This window comes from Macrotis lagotis, chromosome 4 (assembly GCF_037893015.1).
Source record: "Macrotis lagotis isolate mMagLag1 chromosome 4, bilby.v1.9.chrom.fasta, whole genome shotgun sequence".
Lineage (NCBI taxonomy): Eukaryota > Metazoa > Chordata > Mammalia > Peramelemorphia > Peramelidae > Macrotis > Macrotis lagotis.
The window spans coordinates 275270894-275295046 of record NC_133661.1 but is presented as its reverse complement, the minus strand read 5'-3'; the positions used below and the strand labels follow the sequence as shown (position 1 = coordinate 275295046).

At 34.0% G+C, this 24153-nt stretch overlaps 1 protein-coding gene and 1 pseudogene across 4 annotated transcripts in view; one reads left to right on the top strand and one right to left on the bottom strand.

Annotated features, from left to right (window-relative positions):
- Nucleotides 1–24153, top strand: part of GPHN (gephyrin) — a 714820-nt gene that overhangs the window by 93695 nt on the left and 596972 nt on the right. The gene's annotated exons all lie outside the window — the stretch shown is intronic.
- LOC141522571 (POU domain, class 5, transcription factor 1 pseudogene) lies at nt 4417–5079 on the bottom strand (annotated as a pseudogene).

The following is a 24153-nucleotide window of genomic DNA, read 5'->3' as shown; positions in this document are numbered from 1 at the left end:
AGTGTTAAAAGGCATCTAAATCATATCATAAGTGAAGGAAGGGACAAAAGGGAACTTTTGGTAAATGACCTTTATTTTTCTTAAATGAAATATAGGGACAGGTTCTCAATTGAGAGAAAATTGTGGGAGGCTTGGAAAAACTTATGTGGTGAGTGGAATAATGAATAAGGATAGTGAATCCCTAAAGCTATAAAAGAATTCCCTTCCTCAATGACAGCAATGTAATCTGAAGAGGGAGAATAAGAACGTTGTAAACAGTAATAGCAATATTGTAAGAATTTTCTACTATGAAAAGCAGCTACTCTAATGAATATGATAATCCAAGACAATTCCAAAGAACCAGTGATGAAAAATGCTACCTCGTACTTCCAGATAGAGAACTGAGGAAATTTTGAGTGCAGATTGAAACAATTTTTTTTTTCACTCCCTGTATTTTTCTGGCTTTTTTTCTCTAAGATGTCTAATGTGGAAATATGTTTTACATGACTGCATATATAATGAGTAACATGTTGCTTATCTTCTCAGTGGGTAGAGGACAGACTGAAGAGAAGGAAAAAATTTCAGAAATCAATATGCAAAAAAAGAATGCTAAAAATAAAAAAATACTTTAAAAAAGCATTATGTAGTAGATTCAAAATGATTCCATAATTTTCTCCAGCTTTGTTTAGTATCAACATGAATAGGAATGAAGATCTTAGTTAGTGGGAATAATTACCAATTGGTAATAATCCAATGCTGTGTCTTGTTTGTAACACAAAGAAGGTTTATTACTTTTGTGGATTTATTTCATAGTTTGGCAATTTGCTGAAATTATTAATTGATTAGACTTTTTTCTTTAGGATTAGAGAATCTTTAGGATTCTCTAAGTAAATTAAAATATTGTTTACAAATAGATAATTTTATGTTTTCTTTACTTATTCCTTCAATTTCTTTCTCATATGATTTCTAGCCAATAACATCTAGAATTAGATTCAAGCTATAGGAGAAATATTGGATCCCTGTTTAACTACTAATCATTCGGCAAAAACTTTAATATTTTTATATTACCCATAACCCTATCCTATTCCATAATACTATCTCTACTATTTATATAGATACTACTCTTTATATTAAGAAAAAGTCCTTTAATTTCTTTGCTTTTTAGCCGGATTGTCATAGGTCTATAGATTTTTTAACCTTTCCTGTTTGTTGATACTTTCATGAATTTTTATTTTCATTTTTAATATGCACAGTTGTGTTTTCAGGTCTCATATTGTTGAAATCATCTTTATATTCCCATATCCCCAACTTAATCATATTGAACATATTTTTGCTGCTTTTTTGATAACATTTTATTTGGTGTTTTCCTATCATTGTTAATTAGTGATCGTGCAATATAGTTTTGTATTTCTTCCTTATCTCTCCCTAGTTTGGCTATCAAGACCATATTTGTCTTTATGGAAGCCATTTGCTAAGGTGTTACTGGTTTATTTTTATGTACTATTTATGTAATAAGGACTAATTCTTTGTTAAATGTTTAATGAAATTAGGTTGAACTATATGTACTTTCTCCCTTAATTTTTTTCAGTTTTCAATTCTAAATTCTACATGTAAAGCCTCAAAAGGGATTATGAATTGGTCTCAAATTCAAAAGGACCTCTTGAAAGAGCTCAAGAAATTTTCAAAACCAAACAAAAGAAGAAGAAAAAATGATAAAAGAAATGAGTCCTTGAGTAGAATTATGAAAAATTGACTGAAGAAAGCCAATAACTTTAAAAGTAAAATTGCTCAACTGGAAAAGGAAATCAACTCATCTAAATTTAACAATAACCAACTGGAAAAGGAAAGGGAAACTAATAACTGTGAGACACCAAAATTCTATTATAAACAAAACCAAAAGAATGAAAAAATAGAAGAAAATGTAAAGTATCACTTAGGAAAAATGAGTGACCTGGAAAATAGACGCAGGAGAGATAATTCACAATGTAATGGGTTTACCTGAAGCCATGACCAAAAAAAAAAAACCAACTTGAACAATATTTTTTGGGGGGGGGGAATATCATTAAAAAACTGCCCTAATATCTTAGAACAAGAAAATAAAATAGTCCTTGAAAAAAATCCATTAATAACCCCCAGAACGAAATTCCCAAAATAAAAGCTCCAAGGAGCCAAATCTTAGAATTATCAGCTAAAGGACAAATTACTGCAAGCAGCTAAAATGAAGCAATTTAAATATCAGGAAGCTACATCAGGATTATGCAGGATTTAACAGCTGTAACATTAAAAGATCATTAAGGGATGATATTCTGGAGGGCAAAAGAGTTTGGATTACTGCCAAAAATCAACCAGTCTTTCAGTTGAAAAGATGAACTTTTAGTAAAATAGAGGACTTTCAAACTTTCCTGATAAAAAGACCAGAACTGAACAGAAAATTTGATCTTCAAATAGAAGACTCAAGAGATGTGTAAAAGGTAAACAGAAAGGAAAAAAAAGCCCATTCAACTTAACTGTTTGCATCTCTACATAGGAAGACAATACTTGTAACTTTTGAGAATTATATTTCTCTTAGACCAGGTGAAAGGAGCATACTTAGACAAAGGGTGTGGGTATAAATTGATTATGATGTGATGATCCTTATGGCTATTGAAAACTGTATTTTTATTGGGATGTTTAAGGGAGTGTACTTGGAGAGTATGGGTATAAGTTGATTGTGATGTGATGATGCTTATGGCTCTTGAGATTTGTATTTCTAGTGGGACAATTGTGGGGAGTGTAATTAAAAAGAGGGGGTAGGTATGAAGTGATTGTGCTGTGTTGATACTTATAACCCTTGAGAATTGTACTTCACAATTGAAAAGAGTATATTTTGATAGAAGATATGGGTACATAAGAGGCATAAGACAATAAAGACATGAAAAAAATAATTATACTGGGAAAAGAAGGCAGAGGCTTTAGAGCATAAATGATACCACTTGAAGAGGCACAAAGAAGGGAGGGTGAGCAGTGAGTAAGTCTTGCTCTCAACAAATTTGGCTCAAAGAGGGAATAACATACATTCTCAGATGGATTTCAAAATTTATGCTACCCTACATTGAAGTAGAAGGGGAAGGGAGAAAGTGGAAGGAAGGGCTTATAAAAGGAACAGTAAAAGTAAACAAAAAAATGGGGAGGAAGGGAAAACAAAAGGGAAGGGGACTGATGCAGTAGTCAGAAGCAAAACAGTGGTGAGGCGGGATAAATGGAATGGAGAGAAAAAAAGTATAAATGGGGGGAAGATAGAATGGAGGGAAATACAGATTTAATATTCATAATTAGTGAAAAATAAAGCTAATTATATAATTTTAGACTTTTTAAAAATAAAATTTAATTAAAATGAATTGTAAAATTTTGATAAAATAAAGCATATAGATCACGCAATGCCTTAGTGTAGTGGAAAGAACTTTGGGTTTAGAATTAAAATATTAGGAGTCATATCTTGTATTTGTTGTTTACTATGTGACACTACACAAATTACTTTTGCTCTCTGAGTATCAGCTTCTTTATTCATAAAATGGGGAGTAGGACTAGAGGTTTTTTGGTTTTATGTACTTTTTTCCTATATAATATATAGCTAAAGCCAAAGTTATATTATTGTTGCATAATATAGTAAGTAAAAAGAAGGTTTTCTACTGGTTATTACTTTCTCATATTCTATATCTGATATTAATTATCGGTAGTCACATTAAAAATTAGGGAACCTAAAGTGAGTTATATGAATTTAATAGACAGCTTTTGCTTAATCAGATATGTGATAAATAGCAAGGATATTTCCAACTTACTACATTAGTATTTATATGTAAGTTTTAGATTCTATCAATGGTTTTATGTATATCATCTTTGAGCCCAAGCATATGCCATATTAGAACCTGTAACACTTTTGCCTTACCTAGGAATAAGATATGATAAATTTAATAACCTTTATACTCTTAAATATACTGTTATGGTATAGAAATTGAAATACTTGATTTGTAAGCTACTGTTTTTAGTACTTTTAGTAAATTAGTTTTAGAGAAGATTTCTGTTTAAGTATGCATCAGAATTGAATATCTCTTAGGTCTTTTCATTCAATTCTAAATTTAAGAATGTGCTAAAGTGAACAGAAATCATAAAAGAATAAAAATAATGTGAAAAAATTTCATGGCATTACTATCATTTGATCATAAATTGAAGGGACCTTCAAATCATTTAGATTAACTCTCATTTTTTTTATATTGAATGGTTGAAGCAAATGTTTAATTTGGAGGGGTCAGAGGGGAGGATCCAATAGAGGTCTTTAAATATTTGAAGGGCTTTGATTCAATATGACTTGCTTGAGATTGTTTTATTTAAGAGTTGGGAGATAAAAGAGATGTGTAACTAATAAACAAATTTTCTAACTTCCCCCCACCCATTCCCCCCTCAAAAATCTGTTTATGAATCTCTGAAATATTGATCTCATTCTTCCCTGTTCCTAAATACTCCCAGGATTTAGAGAACTTAATTGACCAACTTCCAGACCTCATAATATTTTGTTGGGTTCCTCATCTCTATTCTCTCACCTTCTCTGTCCAAGGATGGACTAGCCATTCAGCTTGAATGCATGTTAGAGCCCAAAGGGGTAACAGAGAGAGGGGAAAATGCATCCCCCTCTGTGAAAGGAGCTGGGGAATAAAGAGTAGTGAAATATGAGGGGCCCCGTAGCTGGGATGACTGAAAGGAGGGCCTTGGAGGTAGGGGAAAAGCCTTAGGTCCCCCAGGGAAGGAGCAAGTTGCCTCAAAATCCTCTCGGGGTGAATTGCTGTTGCTTCGCTTGCCCTTCTGGCACCAGTTACAAAACCAAACCCGGACAACATCTTTGTCAAGGCCCAGCTGCTCAGCAATATTGCTAATCTGCTGAAGTGTGGGTTTGGGACACTGGAGAAACATGTTCTCCAAGCTTCCCCGAACTCCATTCTCAGTGCTTGTGCGTTTCCTCTTTCTGGCTCGTTGAAGGACTGTCTCAGCCTTGCACATCTCCTGAAGGTGGTCATTGTCATCAGCTGCTTCTAGCCACTTCTGTAGCAATGGTCGGAGCTTACACATGTTCTTGAAGCTAAGTTGTAGGGCCTCAAAGCGACAGATGGTGGTCTGGCTAAAAACCTTCCCTGGAATTCGGGAGGGATGAATTGGTGCAAAGAGTGCCCCCAAGGTGATGCCCACATCAGCCTGGGTATAACCCAGAGTGATCCTAGCTCCTTGGCAAACTGCTCCAGTTCCTCTGGGGAAGGGGTTTCCTGTGGCTGCTCATCTCCACTCTCCGCCCACTCAGTCTTGGAGACTTGGGCAGGGAGCTGCCCTCGGAAGGGCTCTCAACCCCAGCTCCGGCTCCGGCATTGCCGTCTGCAGCAGCAATCTCCTCTCTGGTCCAGATAACCAGCCCCAGGCTTTGGGAAGGAGGGAAGGTCTAACTCTCTCATTTTATAGCTGATTTTAAAAAATCCCAAAGATATTAAGTGATTTATTTGTCTAAGGTAACATGTGTAGTAAAGCAATAGAACCAGGAGTTGTGGAGTCCTTTGGGTCCATTCTCACATTTTTTTCACAGCAAAGGTGGGTAGTTGAATATTTAAACTTTGTGGTTGCTGTTCTGTACTCAGTGGGGACATCAATTTTATGTACTACCTATTATATGCCACTATTCATCAGAACACCTACTTGGCACAAAAATCTACTTTACCCATCCATTTTCGTCCTCTTCATCACAAATATAAATCTGATGGAGATTAAGGTTACATCACATTGGCACTGAAGTACATCCCTATGACCATAGTATCTAGCCTACTTCTGGCAGATTCTTACTCCCTGCTTCTCTCTACCCCACCTTTGCCAGACTTCTCCAAGAGCAACAGGAAGAAATGGGTTCCTGGCCATGCTAAGCCACTGGAGATATGAGAGTCAGTCAATGATGAATCATTCATCCTTTCTGCCACCTTCCAAAAGTTGACATGATTATTTTGTTAGTCTCACTTCAAATGACTTTGATTGGAACATAGTTTTTATTGAAAAAATATTATGCTACTCCCTGAAAGGACCCTACCTATCATGAAATTTTGAAAAATTCTGCCTTAAATCATGGCTCTACTTTTTCTTGTTCAAATCACATGTGTATACCAATGAAAAATACTTTTGCAGATTATTGAACATATTCCTTTGGAATTGACTGACATTGATTACTTTTATTGAATTCCCTTCTTCCTCCCCCTTTTTTTTTGGCTTCCTAAGGGAGGGATTTTTTGGGAAATGAGGGTAATGTAAAAACAAAAGATATTAATAAAATTTCAAGAAAGATACTCTTCTATTTTATTCCTCCTTTTCTTTCAGATTATCGTGATTGATCCTAAAATCCTTATTTGCATTTGGATATAATACTAAATGGAAGTTCACCATACTATTGTTATCTGTTGTATATAATATCTAATGAATAATAGGAAACATGACAGCTAAAGTGCTAGATTTTTAGGTATGCAATATCGAGCTTTGTGCATGATTTATTTAGATAGCCTCCAACTTTGCTCCAAAGTGTGCCAAAGACCCACGTATTTCAGAATATATACATTATTCTGCTAATAGGTCTGAAATTTCTACAAAATTTTTTCTTTTGAATTAAGGCCATTGGTAAAAATGCAAATATTTCTTTGATTGTGTATCACATTAAGTTATTAACTATCATTAAGAGATTAATTTATCAGAATAACTAGTTTAATAATAATGAAAGTACCATTTATATAGAACTTTAAGATTTAAGAGCTCTAAAAGTATGGATACAGACCATATAAAATTTTGATTGATAGAGAAAAGGTGTGAGACATTATATATGTTTTGAGGAGAACTCATCCAAGTAGAAAGTCATTTTTAGGATCTCTGTTTAGCAAGAGTGAATAAAAATACAGTGATTAGGTGAATTACAGAAGAAAGATAATAAAAACAAACTTTATTTACTTAAATTTTTCTTTCCTGATCTGTTTGTTGTGAAGGTGCAATCAGAGAACGGATTCATGTGGCCAGAGAGGATGACTTATAAGAAATAAATAAAACTTGATAGAACATCTCTCCAGATCATGAATATATAAGAATTGTAAGGATTCAGAGGAAAAGAAAAAAAGAGCAGGACAAAAATGATATTGCAATTGGATGGGACTCATCAAAACATCACTAAACTAATAAGGACTTCTAAGTGTTTCCTTTTTTGCCTACGCTATACAAACACTGTAGATATGTGTGCATTACACAACACACACATATATGTATATATGTGTATGTATGTGCATATACATTTATGTGTGCCCACACAGTATATTTATACTATATACTAGCTACATAATCTCTAAGCTTACTTATAGCTCCAAATTTTATAAAATAAAAAACAATAGCAGATATTTTGACAGTCATCACTCAATAAGATTATTATGCTAGTCTTGTTACCTTAATTAAATTTGCTACTAAATACTAATGTATTTCTTGTAAATTCTATCTTTTGGTGATGCCAGTTGAAAACCTTTCATTAGTTATCATTTTCATTGTTAGCATCACCTTGCCCTATCAGATATTAATTTTCTCTTTCATAGTCTATCATTATCTCACTCTCATTAGGTCTAAAACAAACCTCAGTGGTTTTTTTCCTCCAAGACCAACTCTCTATTTTAGCTTTCATCTTTTTGTCCATTTTATTCTTTGAAATCGTGATTATGAGGCAGGAGGAAAGACATATCAGTTATCAAGGCCCTATCATTTCTTTATTAATATGATCTTTTTCATCCGTGCATCCTTTTTCATTCCAGTTGCTATTCTTCTATCCTAGGTTAATTCATTCTGGATTTTGATCTTAGTTTATCAGTCTGTATTCATTGTTGCCCCCTTCTCTCCTAAAATACAATTCATTACACTAGTTCTCTCTTTTGAAAAACCTTTGTCATCCTTCCATTATTTATTTGTACCTCACTCCTCTATGGAAAACGTACTCCCCTAAACATTCTTACTCTGATAAATGTACCTTTTTACTGTATCTTTATAGGGAAATTACTTGTATTAAACACATTGTTGTGTATTTCTTTCTTCATGTCTTAGCCTAGATTTTCCCTCTTATTCTTAATTAATACAAAAAGTTATTTTTCAAAATCTAATTCTACATATACCTCCCCAATTATTTGTCTTGGTAATTGCTTTCCTTCTTTGACTTTACAATACTTAGTATATTTTTTTTTCTGTAACACAAACCCATTTGCTGACATGTAGAATCTTTTGTATTGCTTTTTAACTTTTTCCATATATAATTTTTATTTCCTCAAGTATATTGTAAGTATCATTGTAGGAAATTATCAGTTAGCAAACATTTCAACTATGTGCAGGCAGCATTCTAGGTCAGGTGTACCCAATAAGGCTTTATGCAACTCTCAAAGCCTACTTTGTCACATAACTGGAAAATGAAGGAGTGGGTGAATGTATGCACTGCCATTGTAATACTGTAGAACAACTTTTTTTTGCAAGGCAAATGGGGTTAAGTGGCTTGTCCAAGGCCACACAGCTAGGTAGTTAGTTATTAAGTATCTGAGATTTGAACCCAGGTACTCCTGACTCTAGGGCCGGTGCTTTATCCACTGAGCCACCTAGCCATCCCTATCATAGAACAACTTAACCCTTAATGAACATGCTTTACTTTTTCACATAACTAACATTGTGCAGTCTCACAGACTGCTGGAGTTTTTTTGTTTTTTTTTTTTTTACACAAAACATGCATGCAGGAATTAGGATCTTTATTTTAAAATGCTTTGACATCATAATTGCAACAGAAAACTTTGTTATTATTTTTAAGAGAGTACATATATTTGTGAGCAACTGTTTCCCCTGTAAGAAGCATACAAAAAGTAAAAAGAGAACAGAAAGTTCAGGCAAGGAATGAAAATATTCTATACTAAAATGCACTGATATCAAAAAGAGCAGGTTCAGTATTCACATTAAAAATGACAGTCTTATTTTTGTTTTAAAAGTAATTTTCATTAATATTCTCATTATTTAGTATTATTTTATCATTACTTTTCATTCTTATTGATAATATGGGTTTCATGTAGTCATAAATAAATTCTAAATTGTTTTTCATAAATATTAAATTCTGTATGTGGCCCTTGACAAATTTTTGTTGCATGATATAATCCAGAAGAGCTAAAATGTTGGATACCTATGTTCTAGGTACTAGAGAAGGAAGGAACTTCCTTCTATTTGAGAAAAAAGAGCAAGACCAAAAATACAATAATAGCTCAAATTTATATTGTGCTTATTATGTACCAGGTATTGTGCTAAACATTTTACAGTATTTCATTTAATCCTCTTTAAAAATTATTGGAGGTAAGTGCTATTATTATCCTCATTTTCCATATGAGGAAACTAAAAAAAAATAGAGGTTAAATGATTTTTCCCAGAGTTGTAAGTGTCTGAGGCTGAGTTTGAAAATGGGTCTTTTTTGACTCCTGGCCTGTTGCTCAGTTCATTGCACTACCTATCTATACATATGTATATACATAGGTGTGTGTGTATGTGTGTGTGTGTGTGTGTGTGTGTGTGTTTCTATTATACAGACACTTATATAATACGCAAATTAAGATAATTGTGAGAGGAAAGGTAGTGGCTGGGTAGATCAGGAAAGCTTCTGGTAAAAGGTGGTAATTGATATATCAGTACATTTCAGTTACGGGAGTGGTTATCTAGTGCAAAATCATGGAGATGAGAAATTCATGTTTTTGAAACAAGGCCAATTTTTCTGGACAGTAGAATGTTGGGTGGGGAATAATACATATTTGACCTGAAAAGTTATAGTTAGACCAAGTTGTAAAGTACCTTAATGCCCCCCAGTAGAGTCATTTTAATTTATTAAGTAGAGGAATGACATGATCAGACGCTAACTTAAAGAAAATCATTTTGTCAAATACAGAGTGAGTAAATGAATTGGAGTGAGTTGAGACTTGAAAAAGAGGGAACAATTAATTGCTTCTTTCAGTAGTCCAGGTGAGAGATACTTAAGAGCCTAAACTAAAGTAGTGGCTTTGTGAACAATGAGAAAGGGGTCAGATATGAGAGGTACCATAAAGGTAGAAAGGGTTGGCCATTCATTGGATATATGTCATCGGTTCTCTTTGATTAGATTTGTGGGGATTTGTGGGAATTTGTATTATATATCTGCTTCTTATTTAAGGAGAAATGGAAAAGGGGTCCAAGGAAGGAATTACAGGAAAGTAAATCAATAAAAATATTTTCTGTTTGAATTAACATTTTGTAATTAAATTAAAATCTTCATTGCAAAATATTTTATTTGATCACGTTTGGTCATAAAACTTCTCTTCCTAGATGACAGAACTAAAAACTTATGTCAAATGCTACTGTATTACTGCTTTTTCAATTTCTTTGGATGATATTGAGATTATGAATCATCTGTTTTAAATTACTACCTCTTTATCATTCAGGATAGGACCATTCTTGATTTTAGTTCAATAATAGAGAAATTGTGTCCCTGATCAAAGCATAATCCAATCTCAAAATAACTGCTCACTTTTCTAGAAGAAAATAAAGGGAAGGAATAAGAGAAGAGGTTTTATTGTTTGAAGGAATATAAATAGAAATTGATATTTCTCTTTTGTTAGTGTCTAAGGTTGCTTTAAAATAAATCCTTGTCGTACCTGGATTGCTTTTTTACTCTGCACACTTCTGCTTTTGTACACTTCTCAAGAGAGCAAACAATTCTTTTTTTTAATGTTAAAGATTTTATTTATTTTGAGTTTTCCAATTTTCCCCCCATCTCACTTCCCTCCCCCCACAGAAAGCAATTTGTCAGCCTTTACATTGTTTCTATGTTGTACCTTGATCCAAACTGAGTGTGATGAGAGAGAAATCATATCCTTAAGGAAGAAACATAAAGTATAAGAGATAACAAGTTCAGACAATAAGATAGCAGGTTTTTTTTTTCTAAATTAAAGGGAATAGTCCTTGAACTTTTTTCAAACTCCATGGTTCTTTATCTGGATACAGATGGTATTCTCCATTGCAGAGAGCCCCAAATTGTACCTGATGGTTGCACTGATGAAATAAGCATGTCCATCTAGGTTGATCATCACCCCCATGTTGCTGTTGGGGTGTATATTGTTTTTCTGGTTCTGCTCATCTCACTCAGCATCAGTTAATGCAAATCCTTCCAGGCTTCCCTGAATTCCTGTCCCTCCTGGTTTCTAATAGAACAATAGTGTGCACATGACATGCATATACCACAGTCTGGTAAGCCATTCCCCATTTGAAGGACATTTACTTGATTTCTAATTCTTTGCCACCACAAACAGGGTTGGTATGAATATTTTTGTACAAGTGATGTTTTTACCCTTTTTCATCATCTCTTCAGGGTATAGACCCAGTAGTGGCATTGCTGGATCAAAGGGTATGAACATTTTTGTTTCCCTTTGGGCATAGTTGCAAATCTCTCTCCAGAAAGGTTGGATGAGTTCACAGCTCCACCAACAATGTAACAGTGTCCCAGATTTTCCACATCCCTTCCAACAATGATGATTATCCTTTCTGGTCATATTGGCCATTCTGAGAGGTGGTACCTCAGAGAAGCTTTAATTTGCATTTCTCTAATAATTAATGGTTTAGACAGTTTTTCATATGGCTATGGATTGCTTTGATTTTCTCATCTGTAAAGTGCTTTTGCATATCCTTTGACCATTTGTCAACTGGGGAATGGCTTTCTTTTTTTAAAAAATATGACTCAGTTCTCTGTATATTGTAGAAATGAGTCCTTTGTCAGAAACATTAGTTGTAAAGATTGTTTCCCAGTTTACTACATTTCTTTTGATATTGGTTGCAATGGTTTTATTTGTTCAAAAGCTTTTTAATTTAATGTAATTGAAATCATCTAGTTTGTTTGTAGTGCTGTTCTCTATCTCTTCCTTAGTCATAAACTGGACTACCCTTTCCATAGATTTGATAATTCTTTAACTAGTACAGAAAACCATGATATACATAAAACCATTGATAGAATCTAAAACTTACATATAAATACTAATGTAGTAAGTTGGAAATATCCTTGCTATTTATCACATATCTGCATATAGTACACAAATATTTTGTTGCTTTATAAAATTTTTGTATTGATTTTTTTATTGCATTATGTATACCAGACAAAAATAATCACATAGAGCTTTGACAAGTCTCAGAAAAAATTCAGGAATAACATATTTGCTTTTAAAAAACAATACAAGTTATTGCTTTTCAAACTTTGGCCATATACAGTTGATGCTTCAAGTGTATCATTTCAGCTGGCCTAATAGCTTTCTTTTTGTAAAGATACAAATAATACTTGATACTCAATATTTTAATTCTTTATTAGTTATAGTTTAAGTGGTAGATGCTTAGTATCTGTGGTAGATAGATTTTTGATAGCATTTTGTTTTTCGGGTCATACAACTTCTGATTCCTGTACTTAGAATTTAATATTTATGCAGAGCTTAATTTGCCACATGCCTTATTAGTAGGATTGTTTTCTGTCATTTCTTGATATTACTTTTATTTTGTTATGTAAGCTGTTGACAGTAAATAAGCAATTGACCAAGGAAACATTTTGGAATTAAAGATATTATCTTCCTTTTTTTTTTAAAATCAAGCCCTAAAACCCAGCCCAAGAGAAATGGAACCAATATAATTTTTATTGAAATTTTCAACAAAGTTATAAGGCAGCTGTTCCTGAAGGAATATGGAATCCATTCTTATTTCCAATACACTTTATTTAGGCACTTTATAAATTTGTAGACATATTTCTCCCTGGGGAATAAATTGTTCCCTGGGATTAAATTGACAATGGTAATGGAAAAACTCTTTCAGGAGTAACAAAGGCATAATGTGTAAAATATTGAGCACCAAATCAGGGTCACTTATAGGGTTATATGAATCATATGGGGCAGGTGACCATTTATCTGCTCCCTATGTTTTAGCTGCCAGGAAGAAGCCTGCCATGGTTTTTGGTGTCTCTGGATTCCCCACCATATCATCCTGCTCTGGTGGCTCTCAGCAGCAGCCAACAAACAGCTACTGAAAATGCAAGGCAGGTAAGTTTTCTCAAATTGCCCATATGGCTGCAGTTATATGTATGGTGACCATGTGTCCCAAATTTTCAGGGATATTTCCAGTTTCAAATATTCTCTTCTATTAACTACTTAAACCCATCCCCAAAATTCTAGTATTTCAGCAAAGAACAATTAAATTAAGAATTGAATCACAAAAAAATCAATGAATAAATGAATGATGAAGTATGTATTCCGTGCTGTCATGTACTAGACATTGTAAATGGGAACAGAAATAACAAGCAAGACAGACTCTCTCTTTGAAAAACTTATTTTCCAGTCGGGGAAGATAACATTTGAAGAGAAACTAGAAAGTGGGAAGGGAGTGTGGGGAGGATTGGAAGGAGTGCATGGTTTGAAATTGACTGAGAAGTGACATGGAGGCCTGTTTCCAGACAAAATAAAGCAAAAGCTCACATACCAGAGCCCAAGATTCTAGGGGCAGAGTGCACAGGATTAGGGGGATAGCCAGAGTGTAGGTTGACATGGTTTGGTCATGACCGAGGTCAGGCTAGGAGCCTGAAAATATGTACATATTAGTCTCCCCCCCCCCCCATACACACATACATATAAGTAGTTAAGGATATGGCATAATTGATGGTGGTGATGGCTTTTGAGCATGATATTTCTAATAGCAAAATCCACAATCATTTCTCTATCCATGCTAATTACAATTGGTAGGCAAAACTCATGGAACCACAGTATGGGATGATATTAAGCTAAATATTTTTCAAGTACTAGTGACTATGTATTTAGATATTATTTGAAATTTGTTTCATATGTTCCATTTTTGGTTTGGGAATGTATGAGCACTTTAATTATATGATACTTTAATTCCCTAAATGAATAATTGGAGCTATTTTCATACCCACAAAGTTGTATCCCTTAATTGTGGAATTGCAGATTTAAAAGAATACCAAACACTTATCATTTCCATTTCAAATGTCTCTGATAAGAGGACATCTAATGACTTCTAGTGATTATTAACTCTGCCTTTTGAAGACATCTATTTTATTTTGGTTCTGTTTTAAACATTAGAAAGTTTTACTTTTTACCAAACTGAAGCCTGCCTTCCTGAAGCTTCCACTTATAGTCCTAGTTCTTTCCTCTAGGACCAAGTAAAACAAATCTAATTCCTCTTCTATTTACTGCCCTGATCAAAATATTTTTAACAGTTAAATGCTAATGAGTTTTTCATAGAAAGATAAAAATCTAGTATATTTTAAATGACCTAAATCACACTTAAATAGTAACAATATACTAAATTAATCTTGTTTAGCAAAATCTTGAATAATTGCTCAGTACATCAGTTTAAGTATTGTAAAGTCATAATAATGTTTTTTTAAAAATCATGATTTGGTAGAATCTCCCTTCATCTTTCCTTGAAATAATTCATTATATGTATTTTCTTTTTTATATATACTTTTCTACATAAAATTTTTAAGTAATTAAGTTTAAATTATAATAATTTTGCAAAAATGTTCAGGTAAAGCAGCCAAAACCTAGGCCTCCTGGTTTGATTGGCTATATTTTAACAATTTTTACATAACCTTTTTCAGTTTGCATTTTTCATTATTTTCAAAAGTTTCAGAAGAACAGACTGATTGTCAAGACTTTATAATGTTTTCTATGGACTTTTAAATAAGCAGATTTTTGTGCCAAGTCATTGTACTGTAGAAGATAAATGGGAGGTATCTAGGTGGTGCAGTGGATAGAGTCATTGGCCCTAGGGTCAGTAGTACCTGAGTTCAAATCCAGCCTCAGACACTTAATAATTGTCTAGCAGTGTGACCTTGGGCAAGTCACTTAACCTCATTGCCTTGCAAAAACTTAAAAAAAAAGAAGGTAAATGGTATCATCTGCCCTTTAATCAAAAGGTTAGATGCAAGGCTGTCCATCTAGGCTCATTTTTTTCTATTTTTAAATAGTTAACAAAATCATCTTAGGATAGATCAAATTTTAAAAGTGAACTTTCTCATTTTACTATGAGGAACCTGAGATAAAGGAGGGTTTTTATAAGAACCAAGTCTGAGTCATAATACATTATCCCTCCCTTATGCCATATTATGACTTTTTAGTATGATACATAAGCATGAAACTACTATGCCTTAAAATAAATGACATTTTCAGAGTAACAATTGAAAGTTTCATCTCAGTGGAAAGGATCTTTTCAGGTGGTTATCAGCAAATAAAAATACTGTATATAATTATTTAAAATGTACCTGATTCTTTTCTTGTATTATAAACTCAGGGTATTCTAGCAAATTCCCAAGTAAGGCTGTGAATGAGGAAGTTGGTGTATTTTTTCACCCCTCTCCCATTTTGGATTATAATTGAGGCACAGGTGGATATAATTCATATCCCCAAACAAAAATAAGGGAAGGAGGCAGAAACTCTACCTCTATGAACAGCTAACATTTGACTTTCCTTCCCAATCCAGAATATTATTTAGAGCAAGACATTAATTTAGACTTATCTTTGAAGTATGAAGGAATATTTTTTATCCTTTGCATGTGCATGGAAGAGTCACTCTTGTCCCTCCTTTGCATTCTTGGGTCAATAGTGTTTACTGAAAGAATAGAGGAAATAGGATAAGGCTTTTATATGATTGCTTATCTAAAGGAGCTAGAAAAATTCAAAGTAATAGAAGAGTTATAATAGATGATTGCTTAATAACTTTCTTTTATATAGTGTCTACTCTGTGCCAAGCTAAGCACTTTATAAAAATCACATATGATCTTCATAACAACCTTGGAAGGTATTTATTATTTGGGAAAAGAGGAAATACAAAGTCTAGGATACCCAGAGAATTAAAGTGGAAGAAGACCTCATTTTTTTACAACCTTTGTAGGCAAAGACTTGACTTATTTTTACAAATTTCCTTGCTCCTTGAAACTTAATAGCAGAACTCTATAAAGAAAAGAGCTATATATGTATCCCAGCCTCTACAATATAAATGTTGGGTGATAATAATGGTAATCAATTTTTATTGTAGGCATTTTCTTTTAAGTCTTACAAAGTGTTTTTTTATATTCATGATCTTATTTAATCCTTATAAGAATCCTGATTATAATGGAACAATTAATTTCAGCTAAATCATCATGAATAGTTCCAAATAAATTCTACACTTTTCAAAAGTATGAATCTAGAGTTTACTTTTAGGGGTGGCTTCATGGTGCAGTGGATAGAGCACCAGTCCTGGAGTCAGGAGTACCTGAGTTCAAATCTGGCCTTTGACACTTAATAATTACCTAGTTGTGTGACCTTGAGCAAGCCACTTAACCCCATTGCCTTTCAAAAACCTAAAAAAAAAAAGTTTACTTTTAGAAAATCAACACAATTTTAGACTGAGGAAGGGAAGTCACTGGCCATCTCGTTTAATCTATATTTTTAAGTATCCTTACTATTTTTCCTATACCTGATAATTAATCATGACAGACTCTGCTTTAAAACCTTCAATAAGGTCAACTTTACTCTTTCTAAAGTCACCTTATTCTACTTTTGTATAGCTCCAATGATTAGTAAGTTTTTCCTTATATTAAATCTAACTTTATTTCTTTCCATCATTCACTCTGAGACCAAAGTGAACAAGTCTAATCCCCTTTCTTCATGTTTTCTTTTAATATTCTTTAGTCAAGTCTAAACATCCCCAATGCTTTTAATTCTTATATAGAATTGTTCAAAGCTCTTGACCTGTTGCTGTTCTCTGAATTCTCTTCAACTTAACAATGTCCTTTCTAAATTTGGGGGATTAAAGGAATGTGGAAGATACCCAAAACAGAACATAATACTCCAGATGCTGATAGCATTAACCTTTTTTTGTAGATACATGAGGCTATTGACTGTTAATGAGCTTGTAATCTTGTTGACTTTAATTGTATATTTTTCAAATAAATTGCTTTGTAACTATTCCTTCCCTAATATTATACTTGTGAAATTGATTTTTTCAATCCAAATGTAAGACTTTACATTTATGCCTATTGAATTTCTTATTAAATATATATCCCAACATTCTGCCTTGTTATTTCTGGCTCTGGATTCTGTTGTTTAGTGTGTTAATGATCTCTTTTGTTTGAGTCTGTAGTAAATTTGATAAGCATGTCAAAAATGTTAAAAAAAAAAAAAGCACCAAGTACAAATCCTTTATTCCCCCTGTAATAGAAATCCAAATTTCCAGGAGTTTGCATTGACTGTATTAATGAATTCTTACAAGATCTACAAAACTGACTTACTGATGTAGGTGAAAGATTATCTGGAAGAATAAAAAGTAATTTTGGAAGTTAATAATAATAGACAATAAAGCAAAATTAATTAGGACATAATTTTGTCTTTGAGTAATTTTGAATTCAGTGCTCACCCCCCCCCTTGCTGTTCCTGTTAATAGATAAGTGTATTTCTAGAATTCATAACAAAGATTTGGGGTAAAAAATATTTTAATGTTAATAACATTTAAAGTTTTGAAGGAAAGATTTAGGAAGGAAAAACATATTCTGATTAAATCTTTTCTGCTCTGCTAAAAGGTTAATGAAGAAAGGACAAAAAAGCATGCTCTTCACTTTTTTCTTAAGATGGACTGCTCCTTGTTCCATAGGTAATGAGGTAGAATGTACCTCTTTAAAGTGACATTCTACTTTTACTAACATATTTCTTTAAAATTGTGGTACAGACATTTAAATAAATGTGTAAAAGGGATTCTCTCCCTAAATATCTCCTCTGATTCCTAATCATAGTGAGTGCTCCAAGGTTCTCTAATTCTCTGGTGGTGGATCATAAGTCCTCACATTTCTACCAGACCAGAAAGACTTCCATTGTATACATTGGGATAAACTGTGTTTGTCATTTAGGATCTATCAAATTTAAGTTTGAATTTAGAAGAAGGTTAACCACCTAATGAATTTGTTTTGTTTTGTTTTGGCCATGGTGACTTAGAAGATTGCCCTAAGGTATTGAGGTATCCTGAGGCTGAGATTTTACATTGTTGGAAGAAGTATCCATGTCAGTGAAATTACAGCTCTTTTGAATTATGAACCAGTATGATTTGGTATTTGAAAATTTTATATATTTAGAGTACATCATTTTATGTGAACATGCCATATATGGGGCACTTGGAATTAATATGAATGGATTTGTTTCAAGTCTGACTTATTGTTAGACCAACAATACTGAATCTAGGAGAGATCTTTTTTTATCTTCCATATTTCCTTAGAAACAGGAGTTTCTGAGATTGTACTAGGTTTATTCTGTTGCAAATTGAGGAAATGGTCTCTCAACAGATTTGTTCAATCACTGAAAAATTCCAAAAGTTAAGTTAGTAATTAAAGAAATGGACTTTTTTTTTAGGTTTTTGCAAGGCAAATGGGGTTACTCCTGACTCCAGGGCCGGTGCTCTATCCATTGCGCCACCTAGCCACCCCTACTAACTTATTTGTAAGAAAATTATGGATTCATTTAAATTAATGAAAGGAATTCTGCCCTAATTTTTTTCTCGGATGCCTAATCGTAGTGAGTGATCCTAGATTTTCTTTTTCTTTTTTTTTTAAAGATTTTGTGTATTTTGAGTTTCACAATTTTTCTCCTAATCTTGTTCTACCCCACCCCCGCCACAGAAGGCAATTTGCCAATCTTTACATCATTTCCATGATATACATTAATCCAAATTGAATGTGATGAGAGAGAAATCATCCCTCCATGCTATCTTCTCTCTAATTGTATTTTTCCCTCTTTTTTTTCACATCATCCATATTCCCTAGTATTTTGTTTCTGACTACCACCACCTTCAGTGTGTTTTCCCTCCTATATCCACCCCTCCCTTTTCTTTCTCCTTACCCTTTCTCACCCCTTTTCCTTCCCTTTCTTCTGTTAGTTCGCCTTTTTCTCCCCCCTATGTCTTCATCTCCCCTTACCCTTTTCCTTTTTTAGTACTTGAAAGGTAAAATGTTTCTTAAGTTACCTGAGTGTGTGTGTGTGTGTGTGTGTGTGTGTGTGTGTAAGTTAACTTTAAGCCAAGTCTGAGGAGAGGAAGATTCAGGTGTTTCTCATCTCCCTTATTCCTCATCTATTACAATAGGTCTTTATGTAATGAGATTTCCCTATTCAGCCCCCTCCATCCTCCATCTCCTTCCTGTTCCCCTTTTTAAGGAGGAAGTATTTTTTTAAATCATTTTCAGTCACAGAAAATCATGAATATCCATCACTTCTGGCTAAGTATATTCTCTCTAATAGAGTTACAATTTTTTTTTTGTAAGGCAATGGGGTTAAGTGGCTTGCCCAAGGCCACACTGCTAGGTAATTGAGTGTTTATAAGTTATGAGTGTCCATCACTTTGGCTAAGTATATTCTCTCTGATAGAGTTACAATTCTCAAGAATTATGAGAATCTTTTTCCCATGCTGACATAATAAACAGTTTCATCTTATTGGATAGCAGGCCTTTTTTTCTCTTTACCCCCCTCCTTTATTTTTAAACTTTTCATGTGTGTCTTGAACTCCTGTTTGATGTCCAAATTTTCTATTTAGCTCTGGTCTTTTCATCAGGAATTGTTGGAAGTTTCCCATTTCATTAAAAGACCATCTTTTCCCCTGGAAGAGAAGGCTCAGTTTTGCAGGATAGTGGATTTTTGGCTGCATTCCATTTTCCCTTGCTCTTCGAAATATCTCATTCCAGGACCTTCGATCTCTTAATGTTGATGCAGCCAAGGTCCTGCATAGTCTTTAATGTGGGTCCTTGCTATGTAAATTGTTCCTTTCTGACTGCTTGCAGGGTTTTTTCTTTTAGCTGATAGTTCTGGAATTTGGCCACAACATTCCTTGGTGTTTTCATTTAAGCATCTCTTTCCAGAGGGGATCAATGTATTCTCTCGATGACTATTTTACCCTCTGGTTCCATGATATATCAGGGAAATTTTCTATCAATAAATTTTGTAATATTAAGTCCAGGCTTTTTTTCTCTTCAATTCTGGAAGGCCTGTAATTCTCAGATTGACCCTCCTTGAACTATTCTCAAGGTCAGTGGTTTTACTGATGAAGTATTTTACATTTTCTTCTATTTTTTTTCAATCTTTTGGGTTTTTTTTTAACAGACTCTTGCTGTCTCATGAAGTCATTGGTTTCCACATACTCTATTCTTTTTTTTAAGGAAGAATTTTTCTTTTTATCTTTTGCAACTCCTTTTCCAGTTGGTCAGTTCTATTTTTGTAAGAGTTCTTCATTTGACCAATTGAGGTTTTGAGAGAATTGTTTTCTTGTTGCAAAATATTAATTTTGTCTTCCCAGATTTTCCAATTGATTTTTAAATTCCTTCCTTATTTCTTCAAGGAAGCCTTTATGTGCTGGAGAGCAGGTCTTATTCTCCTCAGAAGTTCTAGGTCTCTCTTAGTGTCTTTTCCTTCCAAGAATTTTTCTATGGACCCTCCTTTGCACTGGCCTTTCTTCATTCTCCTAAGACCTTGAGTTGGGGAGGGGCTGGTTCACAGAGGTTTGGTGTTGGGATCCCTAGAAGCTTTACTCACTGAGTGTAATATCTCCAGCTGGTCAGTAGGGGGTGGTTGCTTTCTCTGCAGTGTCTGTGACTTTGATTGAGGCCTTCTCCCTGGGCCTAGAGGGAGTGGTTGAAGTTGTTGAATACTTTTATCATTGATCAATGATGGCCTCTACTCTGGGGTAAGGTGATCACTCTCCCTATTGCCAGCTGAGGTGGTTCAGCTGCTTGGCCTTAGCTTGTGGCTGAAGGTAGGCTGTGATTGTGTTTGTTCTGGGAAGAGGCTTCAACCGAAATGGAGGTGTGGACTCTGAGCTCCTCTGGACCAGAGGAGCCCAAGAGATCACTGTCTGCAACTCTCCCGCACCAGAACTCTCCCTCCAGCCCTGCCCACAAGCTCCAGGTGGTCAGTGCCACAACCAGTGTCTCTGCTCCCTAGTTGGCCTGCACCCCATGACACACCAGACTCTAGCCCCACTGCTGATCAAGCCAGTCAAGTTCTCAGGCCCTCAGGTTCCAAGGCTCCTGCCCTGTGGCTAATCAGGCTAATCCGTGGTGGATCCAGGCTCCCATTCTCTCACAGGTCTGTGTTCCCAATAGAGTCCACCCTCTGAGCCCGGACTCACTGAGATCCTGAGGTAGATGTTCTTCTCCTGGCTTTTCTTTCTGGGTGTTGTAGATCAGATTTCTGTGAAGAGGTTAGTTTCATATTGTATATGAGGAAAGATTAGGAGAGCTTTAGCAGTGTGCCTGCCATCTTGGCTGGAAGTCTATCCTAGATTTTTAAAGTTATATTGGTTGAACATAGCCATAGAAGTTAAAATCTCTGATGAGCTTAAAAGGAATAAATTTAAAAATATATTTAAATTTATATTTTGTTGTTTTTAATTATCAGACTTTTCTAAAAAAATGCATCTTATCATTCCAAAAGAAAAATAACCTTAACAAAGAAGCATAATCAAATAAAATAAATTTTCAACATTGATCATGTCCGAATATTTTCTCATTCTGTGAATTCATCCAATACCTTTTTCAGGAGGTGTTTAACATTCTTCATCATTAATCTTCTGGCATAGCAATTCAGTACAATAGTATTAAAGTTATTAAATGTCTCATAATTTATAAGTTATTTTAATACTGAAAAATATTCTTTGTCATTGAATGCATTGTATTTTTCATATTTCAGTTAATAGTGCACGTACATACTTGTTTCTAGATAATTCTCAGATTTGACACTTGTTTTTACTCAAAACATCACCTTAGATTGAAATTGCCTTCTAATTATTGCTGCCATCTCTCTCTCTAGTTTGTCTAAATCATCCAGTGTGTTGCTTCTGGATTCCTTTTGCTAAAGTAAATATCTGTTAAAATTTCTATTTCTTCTCCCATCTCCATTCTTCACTAAAGGAATGGAGCTAGTTCCCAATTGCTTATTAAATCAATTTCAGATTTTTCTGCCTTTTACTTCAGGCTCCCTAGCAACTGACTTGACCTTACTACTTAAACTTCTTTCAACTCAATATAGATAATGCCTTGAATGTAAAAGTCTTTTGGTAAAATGAATGAATGAATGAATGAATGAATGAATGAATGAATGAATGAATAGATCCTGTGTCTTTCAAATAATCTCATTACTTTCCTCATCACATCCCATGCTAATTTCTACATTCTAATATATTGTTGTTTCTTTTTTTTTTCCACTAACCCTTCCATAACCCTTTCCTCCTTCACTCTGTAGAAATGGTACTCTTAACATCATCAAAGATCAGTTCCTTAACTTCTGTAATATCTGACATCATCGATCATTACATTATAAACTCCTTTAGATCAGGGACTATCTTTTGCCTCTCTTTTTGTAACCCCTGTGTTTAACACAGTATATGACAGACAAACAGTGCTTAATAACTATTTATTGATAGGTCATTTCCTTAAGAATGCTTCTTTTTCCCTTGTATTACTATCTATGTATCACCATCTTCATGGACATTGTCCTATTAAAAACTTTATTCATGAAGCATTCTATAGTTGTGACAGCCATAATGATCTCTTTAGTTCTCTGAATTCATAACACTAGCTATTCTAACACTAATTTTCTTAGGTGAAGATAGACTTAGATTAATTATAGGAGAATAGATTTGAATTCAACACAAGGAAAATATTTCTAACATAAATGGTCCAAAATTGAAATATGCTACCATGGGCAGTAATAATCATCTCATGTAATCAAGTGGTGAAGTGATTTGGTCAAAGTTCTTTGGGTATATTGAGGTTTCTACATGCATATTATCTCATTTTGCCTTTATAATCTGTAGAAGTATTATTATCTACATTACAAATGAGAAAACAGTCTCTGAGAAGTTAATTAGCATGCCTAAACATGCACAGCTCGGTCTGAACTAGGTGCTCTGATTTTAAATCCTTACCACTTGATATTATACCGTGGGTAATGGGAACATGACTAGATTTTATTTATTTAATATTTGTTATATATTTGTGCTTTGGAGCAAAATTGGGCTAGATTAGCTCCAAGTTCTTTTTCAATTCTATGAGTCCATGATTTGCAATATAGGCCATTCAGTGGTACTTTGCTTTTAGATGGCTTAATATATGTTGATTCATTAGGTGATTCTCCCAGTTCCTATATTACTTTAATGTAATCTGTCACCTAGTCAGTTATAAGGCATCTATATGATTCAGTGGATAAGAGTGCTATGCCTGGAGTCAGGAAGATCTGAGTTCTAATCCACCTCAAACTCTTTCTAGCTGTGTGACCTTAGGGGAAGCCTTTTCACTTCTATTTGCTTTGAAGTCAGCTAGGTGGCTTAATAGAAGGTTGGGGCTGGAGTGAGTAAGACCTGAGTTTAGATTCAGACTCACATGTTCACTAGCTATGGGTAAGTCACTTAAGCTGTTTACCTTAATCTACTAGAGAAGGAAATGGCAAATTACCACAGTATCTTTGCCAAGAAAACCCCATACAAGAACACAGAGAGTAAGACTTGACTGAATGACTGAATAACAAATCACTCAGACATCAATTTGATTGTATGCCCTTCCTGTTTTCTTCTTTGCTATATGTGTTGTCAACTTATAGGCATACTTTTATTTTAGAAGTTATTTTGTAGATTGGTATTGAAACTCAAAATGCTTTTTTCTATTGATATAATATAAATAGTTGTTCTTCCTTTCCACAAAATTATCTTTAAATCCATAATGTAGCTAAACCAATATTAGTAATAATATCACTAAACATGAACCTTTAAACTGTCTCTTGGAAGCCTAATTATCTAATGGGTCCTGAGCTCTGAAGCAAGTTAATAGAGGTGTCTAGGAAATTTCAATGGTTTGGGTCTCTACTCCAGAAGCAATCTTATTTAATATCTTTGGCAGCATGGAAGTGTGGAAGAAATTGAAGTAGGGTCATAACAGCAATGTCAAGGAAAAACTTCTTGATCTTTGTGGAAGACAAGATAGGCAATGGTAAATGGGCTGAGTTACACCAGCCATTTGATATGTGAGAGAAGTGTGATTCAGGGATTGCCTATTTT